The sequence below is a fragment of the Myotis daubentonii genome, chromosome 8 (genome assembly GCF_963259705.1).
Source record: "Myotis daubentonii chromosome 8, mMyoDau2.1, whole genome shotgun sequence".
Taxonomy (NCBI): Eukaryota; Metazoa; Chordata; class Mammalia; order Chiroptera; family Vespertilionidae; genus Myotis; species Myotis daubentonii.
Window position 1 is genome coordinate 91,684,562 of NC_081847.1, and position 14,976 is coordinate 91,699,537.

A 14,976-nucleotide genomic window follows, 5' to 3' on the forward strand; every position below is an offset into this window, starting at 1 on the left:
GAATAATGGAACCAAATATAAAATTTTTCAAACAAATAGCTGTTATTTTTATTTGACATAAAATAAATATTTACATTTTTATGCTGTTTAGGTGTAAACATTTTTTGCATTTCTTAATTGTTAAAATGTCTTTCTAAAAATATATATTTATTGATTGCAGAGAGGAAGGGAGAAGGAGAGAGAGAGAGGATCATCAGTGATGAGAGAGAATCACTGATTGGCTGTCTCCTGCATGACCCCCACTGGGGATCAAGCCTAAAAAACAGGCATGTGCTCTGACTAGGAATCAAATCTTCATCTCCTGGTTCCTAGGTTGATGCTCAACCATTGAGCCACGCCAGCAGGGCTTGAAATGTCTTTTGAAAAATGAGATTTTTATCCAGTTTTAATGACAGTGACTAACAAATGTGAGTTAGATATAAGAAAATCTTTATATTTTAAAGATGCATTAGAATGTTTGAATGCTCTAAGGAAACACATTAGCTCATGAAATACTGCAGCGATTTTCAATCTTTTTCATCTTATCGCATACACAAACTACTAAAATTCTGTGGCATACCAAAAAAATGTATTTTTTGCCGATCTGACCCCAAAAAAGGTATACTTTTGATTCATTCATACCAGACAGCTATTATTGTGTTGGCTACTGTCATTGTTTTTTATCTAACAATCTAAGGCAGTGATTTTAACCAGTGTGCTGCAAGAATTTTTAAAATATGTAATACCTGACTATTTAGACAGGGGCACTGACCTCTTTTCCCTTAGATTGGGTTCTGTCACCATCTTACATTTTCTGAGTGTGGTCTCTGTTACTAAAAACATGTTAGGACTTGTTTACACAATAAACACAATAAACTAGATGAAGTGACCATATCTTATTAACATTTTTGGGCCAGCACCTAGCACATTTAGTGGAAAAATCTAGTAACAAATGATTGTTGGATAAACAAATTTTCATGAATTCACAATTCAAAGGGGTCTCTTTAAACTATAATTTTAAGGGCATTAAGTTTCCTGATTACCATGAAATAGTGTTTGGCAAGCCTTTGTACACATCTGACATTCTATCTGAACAATATTGGAAATTGTCTTTTAGGGAAATGTACATGTTCTTAGCTATATTACCCTCAAAAAAATCGAGAGGCATTCCTGTTAAAGCTGTTACCCAATATTTTGTCTAATCATTTTTCTAAAGTACTTGTAGTACATGAGGAGTTACAGGTTCACCCTGGCTTACTATCTAATATTTTTAAAAATCTACTTTTCAAAATCTATCTCTATCTGGAATCAATGCCTTACATTTATATTTTCTACGACTTTAAAGATTCCTAACATTAACATGTTGCTATTTCAACTTTTTGTTTTTTTAAGAGCTCTTTTTCTTTCTTTTTAAAAAAGAATGGCCACTTATTACAGTGACTGGCTGCCCGACAAAAGGAAAGAAAATAGAAAGGCATTCAAATCTAGGTTTCCATACTTCTTACCTCATGTGATTTCTAGTAAATTACTTCACCTCTATGAGCCTCAGTTTCCCTACCTTTACAGCAGCAATGATAAAATGAACACCCACCTAAGAGAATTGCCTTGGGGATTAAATGACACAATGTAAGTAATGTTCCTGGTGCCTACTAGGAGTTCCTCTATTCTCTAGTGAGGAGAAATATTCAACGTTGCACCCAATGTTAAGTGCAAAACCACCCATGTTCTATAAGGCTATCCTCATGGGCCCTCTCCCTTCCTGGTAGTTTGCCAGTGATTGTTCAGCGCTGACATGTCATAGACCCTCTGCAGCAGTGCAGTGTTCCACTCCTGTCATCAGAAAGCAACCTTCTGGTTTCCTTGCTGCTGACTGAAGGCTGAAAGCACCGGTCCTACAAGAGGGGCATTTCATTTAGACTAGATCGCTGGCATTCTCCTCCGGAGACCTGCACGGATAATTTCATGAATCTTTAAAATACCCAGGACTATGATAGAATGTAATTTATCTCATAAAATTCAGTAAAAGATGAAACTCTTAAGTGACCCCTTTGGATTTTTAATGATTCTATAAATGCATCACTAAAATAATGTGGAAGGCTAAGTGACTCGCTCAACATGTCAGTGTGGGGAATTCAAATACGTAGGTGCTTCAGCAAAATTCCCAGCTCCAAGTTATGGACCTACCACTTTCCTGCATCTACTGCTAAATGCATCTCCTCCATGGCATCCCGCACCTCACTTCAGGCATTTTGTAAACCTGATGATTCTGCATCGGCTGTTCAGATCGTTAAATTATATTAAAGCTACTCCCTGAATGCAGGCCACTGCATGCATTTCTTTACTGGGAGAATTCATTTTTAGTGTGTGTTTGTTTGGTGTTTGTTTTGTTTTTTTGTCTCTATGTACTTTGATTAAGTAATATGTTTGGGTTATAAAATCAATAATAGTAAGTACTTTAAGGCTATATGTTTACTGTGCCTACTAAACAAAAAGTCTTTAGTTATTTTTGTACAAATGCTTGATTTTGCTTCCCTAAACACCATGGTACAGTGGAACTTTTGGATTGAAAGAATATCTGAATTTTAATTCAACTATACTTTTTTTTTTAAAGCACTATGACTAGATAAATTACAGAGACAAGCATTCCTTGTCCATAAAATTTGATACGCTATGAGATTGTCAGGAGGATTAAAAAGAGTAAACTTGTCAACATTTCTTTCAAGGAATGGTGCTCAATAAAGATTAGTTCTCTTCTACTTTCCTTTTAATTATACACATTTGTTTACGTTTTCTCATGTGATGAACATGGTATTAAAAAAATAGAGAATAAGATGAGAAATGCATTTGTAAACCCTTTGTATATCTTTTGCTTTTTTTCTACAACAAATAAATAGTAAACATTTTCTTATTGTCCTCTTTTAGTGTTTAATATCTTAGGATCATATTTTCTTCCCAAACTATTTTACTTGCTGGCAATTCTTTCAAAAATGTCTTATATCACTACATCCTGGTTGTTGCCAAGTATGTAATATAGGAAATCCTTACATTTTTGACTCTTTTTTTTAACCACCGAGTAAAGTATTTTTAATACTATTTTCTTCATTGTTTACAAAATATTTTTCATATTCTCTTTCATTCACATTTTACATATACATACTAGTGACCCATTGCACGAAGAGATTCGTGCAATAGGCCTTCCTTCCCTTGGCTGCCAGCACTGGTTTTCCTCCGGCACCCGGGACCCAGGCCTTTGGTCTGGCTGCAGGGGAGAAGCCAAGCCTCTTCAGTCTTCACTCTGGCTGGAGCCTTCAGTCTTCGCTCAGCGCCTGAGTATACAAATTAACCGCCATCATTGTTGGGTTAATTTGCATAGTCACTCTGATTGGCTGGTGGGCATAGCGAAGTGACACCAATTTGCATGTTTCTCTTTTTATTAGGGTAGATGTATGTTTATGTATACACTAGAGGTCTGGTTCATGGGTTCATGTACTGGTGGGGTCCCTCAGCCTGCCTGTGCCCTCTCGCAATCAGGGACCCCTCGGGGGATGTCAGACTGCCAGGTTTTGGCCTGATCTCCACAGGCCAAGCCAAAACCTGGCAGTCCAACATCCCCCCAAGGGCTGTAGTAGTGCCAAAGTGGCAGGCGGCCTGTGGCCGGGGAGGAGCCCGAGCTGGGGTCAGGCGCAGCTCTGCTGCCGCTCATCCTGGCCTGCTGGGTCTGCCGCCACCACTGCTTGGTAGCACTGCTGCAGAGGTGAGAGAGGCTCCCGCCGCCGCAGCTGTGCTCGCCAGCTGTGAGCCCAGCTTGTGGCTGAGCAGCACTCCCACTGTGGGAGTGCACTGACCACCATGGGGGAGCTCCTGTGTTGAGTGTCTGTCCCTTAGTGGTTAGTATGCATCATAGTGACTAGTTGACCAGTCAATCCAGTTTTTGGGTCGTAATGGTCACTTAGGCATATATATATATATATATATATATATATATATACACACACACACACACACACACACACACACACATTTCAGCTTCTTTAAAAATTTTGATATAATTTACATAATTGTTATTATGTTGAACTAGTAAGTCTGATTGGAAATTCAAACAAAACTTGTGCATTTAAGATAATATTTATTTTGTTAAATCCCATATTAATACATTATTTACTACTAAAGGCCTGGTGCACTGGTGGGGTCCCTTGGCCTGGCTTGCACCCTCTCGCAATCTGGGACCCCTCAGGGAATATTGGACAGCCATTTTTGGCCCTATCCCCACAGGCCAGGCTGAGGGACTCACCAGTGCACAAATCTGTACACCAGGCCAGTTTTGGTCCAACCCTGCAAGCCAGGCCAAGGGACCCTACCGGTGCACGAATCCGTGCACCGGGCCTCTAGTATGCATATAAGATCTTTTTGGTTAATCCAGTGGAGCATGAGGCCCAGAAATCAGGATTTTAAAAAGATTCCCAGGTGATTCTAATGTGCACCAAGGTTGAGAACCACTGGGTTAATCTCTTCCTGCCCTTCCCCCTCGCCCCTTCCCTCTGAGATTCATCAGTCTGTTCCATGTTTCCATGCCTGTGCATTGAGTGTCTGTCCCCTGGTAGTCAGTGTGCATGATAGCTACCGGTCGAACGGTTGCTTAGGCTTTTATATATATAAATGGTCAATTTAATAGTACCTTTTCCAATAGAAATATTCTTGGTAATTTCATAGACAATCTGCAATCTTATCACACACTTCCTGAAAGCCAGGTTAAGTGCTAGTGAGTTATTTGCTAGATGCAATCACAGGACAGGAAGCGGAGGGGAAAGGAAATGCCAGGGCCAGAAGGAAAACAATACAAGGTAACATGTTACTCTACTGGCCTCTGCCTCACACCAAGTTGTGTAACAGATATAGTTATATCCAGCAAAGAGACCACAGGACATCACCAGACAGGCAGTTGGGGGAAGAAAGTCACAGAACAGTCCATAGAAGGGGAAAAGAGAAAGTTTTAATGCTCCATATACTGTTTCTCATTGCTCAGAGCGCATAATTTAAAGAATTAAGGCTTTCTTTCATCCTACTGTCAGCTTCTCTGAAGCCCTACCCACACCCCAAGGTATTGGGCTTCTCCTACATCTGGGAGTGATCAGAAATGCCAGAAAGTCAAGGTGTGTGGTCAGTTAGCCTCTCAGAGCAGCAATAACCAAGGGAGAGCTCCTACTCTTTTTGGGCAAATGCCTAATAAACCAAGATGGTAAAATTAAGAGCATGACTGGGGAGAAGGAGCTGCAAATGCAGCTGGGACAGAACCAGTGGCTAAGGATCTGCAGTTTGGTGAGCCACATGGGATTTGTCTGAGGAATCTATACTAGCTCCTTGCATGTATTACATATTTCATTTATATCATTTTTTTTATAGCAGGCTGGTACCTAACCTTTCAATGCTATTCTAATGCACATAGGAAGCAGCACTGTACCAACCTAAATACACAGAAGACTCTGTTTGTTTTTTCCCCCCTTTACAAAGCAAATCACCTAGTGAAAATTAGTAAGAGTAAATATTCTAAATAATTGGAGTCACATTTAAAAATACATCCATAGCATTTTGGTGTAATCGCTTCTGCTACTACTGTTATTATTTTTCCCTTTTAAGCAGCAAAGTGTGTAGCATGCAAGGATTTAAAAATCCTTTCCCCCAGATCATCAGACTAATAACAGCATTTAATTTTTCAAATTTTCTTGTAAAATGTCAAGCTTCAGTAAATGATTACATATTATGTAAAAATCTTAATATATCACCAATTTCTACATTAAATCGTTATGTTTCTAAAAGCATAATTTTAGTGAATAAATCTAATTTCCATAATTTATCCCCTTTTATTTTTTTCCTTCAAAATACATTAATTCTTCGGTGGAAGTTTACTGAGTGAAGTTAATTATTTGCTGTTAACATTAAATGAGGAGGTAACCCTAAAATAAATTCAGAGAAACCTTATTTCAAAGACTTAGAAAGACAGAATCATGAATTGTTCACAGTCTGTAAGTGGAACCACTCTCATAAACTGCCTGAGAAAAATCATGATCAAATGGATTTCAAACAAACTTGGATGAGCGAGAACTCTGAACTTTTGAAAGAATTAATACATCAATATTATTTTTTTCTTTACTGCATTAAATAGCTTTATATGGCTAAGAGGGGGTTGGGGAGAATGAGTAGAAAAGGTAAAGGGATTACAAAATACAAATTTCCTAACAAAATAGTCATAGGATATCAAGTTAATATTATTAAATGTAGTAAATCATATGTTAATAACTATGTATGGTGCCAGGTGTGTACATGAATTATCGGTGGAGCACTTCATAAATTTTATAATTGTCTAACACCTAAAACTAACATAAAATAGTAGTGAGTTTCAAGTGTAATTGAAAAATAAAAGAAAATAAAATTTGATTCTATATCTAATTTTCTTAAACGCACACTTCCAATTATGCAATTAAGGGAAATCTGAAAAAAAAAAACCTTAAAATATAATACACACTTTATTTCAAATTACAATATGTTAAAATATCCTAAAACTTTGACTCATACGTCTGTCCTAGTAATAAATACACTATTGATACATTCCCTTTACAATTAAGTATTGGAAATACCAAATCTGGGTGTCCAAAATAGTTTAATATGGGCATTTGTATGGGTACTATTTCATGAGGAAAGATTTTCTCTAGATCAGCAAGGTTGGATTTATTTTCTACTCATGGTGTATATATGTATTGAGTGAGTGTATGATTAACAACATTTTAATGAAATGGGGTTATTTGAATAGAAATAGAATTGAAAGTGGACTTTAGTTTCACTGATGTCTAGAGAGAATTATTTACCAATGTGACTAGAGGAAAGTCTACCAGCAGAACTGCATATGGATAACACACATCAGGCAACAATGGGAACAAAGGCTACATTTCTGGACAATTTAAGATTCCTGGGAGCAAACACTACAGAGTTTTCAAAGTATATGATGGACCAGCATTCAGGAGATAACGCTCAGGGTCAAGGGCAGATGATTTCAAGCTGGAACGAGAACTAATTCAAAAGACTTTCCATGGATTTTAACAAGTGAAGATGGCTTTTTAAAAAAACAACAACAAAGGTTTTTAAAAAATGGAATCAAAGGATTTCCAAGCTGTAGTCCAAACTAATGACGTTTTGCCCAGCCAGCGTGGCTCAGTGGTTGAGCGTCGGCCTATGAATCAGGAGGTCACAGTTCAATTCCCTGTCAGGGCACATGCCTGGGTTGAGGGCTCGATCCCCAATGTGGGGTGTGCAGGAGGCAGCAGATCACTGATTCTCTCTCATCATTGATGTTTCTTTCTCTCTCTCCCTCTCCCTTCCTCTCTGAGATCAATGAAAGTATATTTAAAAAATAAAGATTTTTCTATATCACAGCCAGTGTTGTAGAGTGTGTTGACCCTGATTTTCACCCTATTCTCTAATCAGGTTAGTTTAATTAACAAAATTACTGTTTTCACTTAATCAACAAATACCTAGCATTTCATAAATTTCTAGCTTCCCATGTGTTTTATTTAATATACCAAGATTATCCTTTCAGTACTTTGACCTAGGACTTCTGAGGACCTGAGGGGTCCCTCATTGCTGCCTGTGTTGCTGATTTTCATTCCTGACCATCTCATGTCCTCGCCTGCACCGTCCCGTCTTGCTCCTCAGCTCTGCCTGTGCCATAGCTTTCTCTTGTATCTGTTATTTGTAACATTAATTCCTGAGTTGGAGATTTATGTACATATTACATACATACATCAAGTACAACAACAGATCTCAGAATTTTAAAGACAATTCAATAGCTTATAGGAGAATACTTTTTGTTTACTTTTTCTGAGTTCAACATTTAAGGACAGCTGGTGTACTGATTGGCATTTCTAGGTCATGGCTATGAGAAGGTTTCCATGGAGTGTAATGCATAGCTTCAAAAGGATAATTTGTAGGTCTGCCTTTTCCTTCATGTGTCTACGGCAAACATCTTAGGTAAGTTGTGGTGGTAACTATTTATTCTACATTTATTTTTATAGCATATAAAGAATATGAACTGTTAAGGATAAATCTAAAGTAACATGAGTGAAGAAAGAAAAAATTGTGGATTTTAAATAGGAATTACATTAGAAAGAAAACGGAAGTAAGAAAATTTCCTGTGTTCTCTTTTGAAAACGAATTATGACCTTATTTACATATATCAAATCATGCTTTCGACACCGTGGTGGTATTTTAACACATTTTTGTTCTCTTATCTGAATTATATGTTGCAATGGAAAATATTAAATAATTTTTATAAAAAATATGACCTCTATGAAGCTCAGTATCTATGTATTTGTAAGTAATAAAAATATAAATACCAGCTCAGCATCAACAATAATTTAACATAATGTACATTTTACTGTAATACCAAGGGGAGGAAATAAGTACCAGAGCTCAAGTAATGATTCAAAGTCATTATCACTCTTTATTAGATAAGAAGAGTGAGGAAAAAAAGATTTATGAATTGCCATTGGAGAAAATAGTAAAAAGGACAAGCAAACACAGTTTCGGAAGCTTACAATGATATGCATGCATGGCTTTATGTTCTACAAGTCCTTTTCCTCATTTCTCCTGTGGCTCTAATGTATCCAGCTTATCATATTAAGACTTTAAATCTTCCCTAAAAGTAACATTGGAGTTGTTAATTAAAAATTATGATTTCAAGTTCTGTACTTCATTTTATCTTTAACATATTCACAGTTTCAAATAAACATACCAGTTACCATTCTAACTGAATTGATATCATTTAGATAAAACTGCCATACTTCTGCCTTTGAAAATAACACTTTATTTCAGATATAATTTAGAATGACAGAAAAAGAGCTATTCTTAATTTATTCTTAAAGAGAAAAGTATACTTTAGAACTAGTAGTCTCTTGTTCTAAATTTAGAGCATATAATTATCTACTGTGTTCAAAAATTATTTAACTGCAGTCAATAACATATTGTTTACTCTAACATCAGGTCTAAAGAATTGCCACCACTTGGAATATTACTTCCAATCTATCCTAAAACATCTTTTTGAAACCATGCCATCTACTGTCCTTTTATGTAGCCGTTATATCCATTTCATCTGAAAAAATGCTAAACATTATTTGCTATGCTCTGCCTCCTCTCTCCTCTATGTCAGAGAAGAAATGTCACTGGTTTACACGTGAGTAGATCTGTCTACACGATGACCAGGCCTAACGATTAAATCTACATGTTGAATGTCTGATCAAGCCAGAGTATTTCTAAATATCAGAGGACGGAGGGGGTGGGGGGGTGGGGGAAGGCCTCTGCTTCTACAGCTAAGGAGTTTACATAACCCCTCTCTGAAGGCAGGGATGGTCTTTGGTTAGCAAAGTGCATTGACAGTAACGTTGGTCTAATTGTGTGCAGCAGGGGCATAATTTAGAGGTAAACAAAGAGGTAGCTGTGTTTCCTCAGATAAGAAAGTAAGTAAAGATTGGGAGTGAGGGAGTCATAAGAGGGAAAGACCTTGCTGGCTGCTCTGCAAAATAACACTACTCTGTAGTCCAATGATTAAAAAGCAGATTCAGAACTCAGACTTCCTGGGTTTAAATCCTGCTACCCTACTTGCTCACTCTATGACCATAGGTACTTAACAAAATTATATATACACACACACACACACACACACACACACACACACACACACACACACACACACACATACTAGAGGCCTGGTGCATGAAAATTGTGCACTTGGCGGGGGGACGGGGGATGTCCCTAGCCCGGTCTGCACCCTCTCACAGTCTGGGACCCCTCTGGGCATGTCCAACTGCCGGCTTAGGTCCAATCCCCCCGGGAATCCGGCCTAAGCCGGCAGTCAGACATCCCTCTTGCAGTCTGGGGCTCTTGTAGTCCGAGACCCCTCACTCCATACCACCCACCTGCAGTGGAGGTGGGGGAGGCTCCCACCACTGCTGCTGCACTCACCAGCCATAAGCCTGGCTTCTGGCTGAGTGGAGCTCCCCCTGTGGGAGCACACTGACCCCCAGGGAGCAGCTCCTGCATTGAGTGTCTGCCCCCTGGTGGTCAGTGCGCATCATAGTGACTGGTTGTTCCACAGTTCAGTCAATTTGCATATTACCCTTTTATCATATAGGATGCCTGGGGAAAAGATTAAATGAGCACTCTAGACTGACAGATATGCTTACTAGTCATTTAACATTGCTGGAAGCATCCATGGGATTAGATAATATACTTTTTTTAAAAAATTAGTATGCTATATTAAAATCTGATAAAGAAGTTATTTTTTAGAAAAGAATAGCTCAAAACCTGCCGATGCTAAAGATTTCAAAAATACAATGGATGTCAGTTACCAACAACAGGTAAGGTCGGATTGTCACTCCACTCAGGAAACACTGGGGAAATGTGCTTTTTACACATCCTGTCAGAGAGGATGAGTGAGCTGAAACCCAGATAGAATAATCTATCTCCTACCCCAATGCACACTCAGTTAGAACCACCTTTTCTCACTTGACTGTGGCCCATCAAGTGTACAAAGAAACACTTCTCCCTCCTTCACACCTTCCATCTTGTTGGTGTCCTACTTCTTCCACTAGAAGGCGTTTGCATAATTTTTCTCATAATGAAGGGAAATTTAAAAATCAAGAGAGAGCAAGAAAAGATGGGTGGCAGAGACAAAACCTACTTCTATTTGTTTCCTAGAAAGAGTGACACCAGCTCTGGAAGGCGCCTGTCCCACAGCTCACGATAAACGCAGACACTGTCAATGCAGCCATCTGTGTTCACGGCTCCTTCTCCCTTATTTACGGCTACCCTGCCACCATCCATTCAAGCACAGAATCATCTGTCAAGCAGTGGTGCCCATTTGCTGAAGCTGTTGAGGATTGCTGTGAAAAAGTTAAAATGTTTCTGTGCCTAGAACTTGCTTTCCAAAGCATATTGTGAAATTGTAAAGAGAATCCCTAGTGAAGACGTGAACACAGAACCATGTCTATTAAGAGACATGTGCACTCAATTCAAGTGTGTCGTGAAAGCCTGAGAGAATTAAGGGACCAGTGAAAGTGGAGTAAGCGTAAGACTGTCCTAAGTTCTGTTAAGGGGGCTCTGACCTACTCTGGTTTCATTCGAATTCTGTGGTAGAGTTTAACCCAACCCCATGTACCTGGCTGTGTGGTGTTTTAGACTTACTTATCTTACTGTATTTTAATTATTCTGAGCTGTTGGGGTTGACTTTTTATACCAGGAGGGGGAAATGCCATTTAGTTTTGGAGTTAGAAAAGAAAAAGGTCAATTCACATTTAAGAACTAGTCACAGAAGTCAAGAAAAACTGCTATCTTCATGGTAACTAGAGGGAAAAAAAATTAAAATTTGAAACTCTTATGAAAAAAAATGCTCTACTAAATTTTAAAAAATGCATTAGTTCAGCAGACAGCAAGAAACTGTTTTTCCAACTATATTTCCAAGGGGCTTATTTCCATTTTAGTACCTTTGGTACACAGGACTTTTCAAAGCTGTTTTTCAATGGATAAGTTATTTAGTAATTTTTTTTCTCTATAAGGATCTATAAAGCTAAAAAAAAACACATTCTAATTAGTGTGGTTCAATAAAATTTTTGAATGGGTAGATAATCAAACATCAAGTTTGATGTGGACTATAGTAGATACCTCGCATGCACAGGCTTAGGTCATCTCTGATGTCTCACTTCTCTCTTCTCCTTTCGGCACCCAATGATGTGAATGTTGGTTCCCTTGAAATTGGCTCCGAGGCTCCTTACACTATCTTTATGTATTTGTATTCTTTGTTCTCTATGCTGTTCTAGTTGGGTTTTTGTTTGTTTGTTTATTTTTGCTTCCTTATATTCCAAATCACTGATTTGATTCTTGGCTTCATCTACTCTACTGCTGATTCCCTGTGAATTGTTCTTCATTTCAGCCAGTGTCATTTCAGTCCTTCATGTCTGACTGGTTCCTATGTATTTTTTATGTTGTTGAAGTTCTCAGTAAGGTCCTTTCTTTGCTCCTTATTTTTGGAAGTAGAAGGACTTCTATAGTAAGTTTAGAAGATGCTGAGAGTCTTGAAAGCAAGTGATCCTCCAGGCTCCCAATCAGCTCAGTGTGGAAGGAGGGGTGAGAAAAACTGGAATGCTTCATTCCCATACTGTTGATGACTCATTCTGACAAATTCTGTGGTGCACTATTAGAAAACACATTGTTTCTGTGTTCCTAAACCATTCTCTCCAACCAAGTATTTATTAGTAATGAAGGTGATATTTTACGCGCCATCTTTGCTTCAGTGGGATGTGGCCTCCCACACATAAAGGATAAACAGTTGTTATGGATGTTAATTATGACTAATAATAAAAACTATGATTATAGTCATGATTGTCATAAATTAGGTGGGTTCTATTTAGCAAGCATAAGAGCCATTTAATTACTGACATGTCCATTTTGTGAAAAAAAATTAAAAGCTTGCAAAGCTTATGAAATGCCCAAAGTCTGGAAAGTATTCAAAATTTAGAAATAATCTTTCTGCATAAAATTGTACATATTAAAGTTTAAATTGATAAGGTTGTTTCTGTAGATAAGTATTAAAAAACTCAAGAGAAGCAAAGGTGACTGCATGTGACACTCACATTGACACCACTTTTAAAATCTTTCATCTCCCTGTTTGTTTGTTTTTTATTATACTTCGCCTTTCATCATTAATACTATGACATCCAATAACAAAGGCATCTAGATGTGACCTGTCAAGGTAAAAAGTTAAGCATTAATCAGATGTTCCTAATTCATGGGAAGTCATTGGTTTAATTGGAATTATGCCTTCATATGTTACATGCTAAAGGTTACACTATCTTTGTAACAAATACCTCTAAAAATTAAGTCACAATTTAATTTTTATATCATTGACCATTGGTGCCTGTGTTACATCTGGCATTCCATTTTTCTCTATAAATTAGATAAATCAAAGAGAAAATAGAAATGATATTTGCAGATAATAAGGCATATTTTACATTTTGATGTTTTTAAATAGAATCATTTAAAGTTTTCTATGGCAAGTTGATTTGATGCATGTTTATTTTAGAGCCAAAGGGAAGCTTAGTAATGCATTTTTTCTAAAACTAATGATCATAATGAGCTTGTGTTATGCAATGTCCTCAATAAATAAGTGACAGTTTTGAGCTGAGGCACGTTTTTGCTAATATTTTGCTAACTATTTGTAGGGAAAAAATGATCTGAATAATTTGCAAGTTATATGAACCATTAGCGATTATGGCTCAAGGTATTAACTGAAAGTTATTTAAGTAATTTCTAAAGCCTGTTCCACAGTAGACCAGGCATTAATCATTTGTTATGTCTTTTATAAACACGGATGCTATTAACTGAAAATTGTCAGGTTTACATAGAAGACGTTATCACTGATTATAATATTAGAGAATAATTAGTGATTTAAATTTTGTTGAAGAATAAAATCCTTATACCACATTAGAATGACTCTTTTTAAAACTATGAAACAAAGCAAATTAAGTAAATAACAAACAAAGGGAATTTGCAGCAATATTCATGGTACTGGAAACAAAACAGTTGCAGCACAACAGCAACTAGAACATAATCTCCTTTTGAAATAGCAAAATAAAATACATGTGAATGTGGTTGAATGTAGAAATAGTGGGTTTGGGGAGGGGGAGCTTTCACAGTGTTCCAGTATTTTGATCCTAAGTGAGGGCACCTTAGTGCCACTGTGACTAATCTGCTGCTAACAGCACCAATGTTGGGGATGCAAAATGACGTGTATATTAGTTTGTTGAAGACTTTTAAACCATTTGAAATAGAATCCATTCATAATGTCTCCATATAATTTTAGATATTGTAATATTTTTACATTACCTTTTAATGGCAGAGTAAGTAAACTCAGTTGTCAAAGAAAAGAATATCTGATTTGAAGTCATTTGTTTTAGTTATTGTTTAAAAGCAAAATTTACTCCTGTGTTCAAGTACGGAAGCTTAAGTATAGAATTTATATATGTATACATCGAGTTAGAAAAATAACAAAAGTGAAATAGGAAGTTAGCTTGAATGGCAGCGGGCTGCAGAACTGTTTCTGCAGGCAGTGTGGCGGGAAACCGAGCTGAGTCATACCAACCACGAGCCCGCAGTCCTCACGTGGCTTTGAACTGCTCACTGCCGCACCCAGAAAACTGAGCCGGGGGTCGCACACAGATCTCTGTGTCTTCCAGCTTCTGCCATCATTGGAAATATGAGAAAAATGCATCCTTTTTATTGTTCTACACTTGACTGAAATATATTTTTTATTGTGTAAGGGATCACAAAAACATCATCGTAGAGGAAAGAGAAAGTTGTTTTAAGAAATAAGAAGGTCTTGCCATTAAATAGCTACTTCATGCAAACAAAACGACTTTGATAAATTATCTATTCTTTTGAAGATACAAGTGGTTCTTTGTTAATTTGGTTACAGGCTATAAGTTCTTAAAGTCTTTATACCACTCCCTTACCAAATGCCCATGTAGCTAATTGAGCAAAGTAAACAAAGGCACAGACTATAACAATAACAACTGGAAATATGAAAGGGTTAGGAAAATGTTTGTGTGTGCCATAACAATGAAGCTTGGCTATAAATAATGAGTCAGGATAGTAAAAAGCTAGGGAAATTCCTGGGCAAGTGGGATGGGGAAACTGAGACAAGACAATTAAACACGGCCAAACAATTAGAACAACTTACAGCCAGCTAGTGAATTGTAAGACCGTATCTTCCCTAACCAAGGACAAGGGCAAATGGTTTATATCTCTCTGCCATAACCAGCGAACACATAGCTTAGAATCAGGGGTGGGCAAACTTTTTGACCCAAGGGCCACAATGGGTTCTTAAACTGGACCGGAGGGCCGGAACAAAAGCATGGATGGAGTGTTTGTGTGAACTAATATAAATTCAAAGTAAAC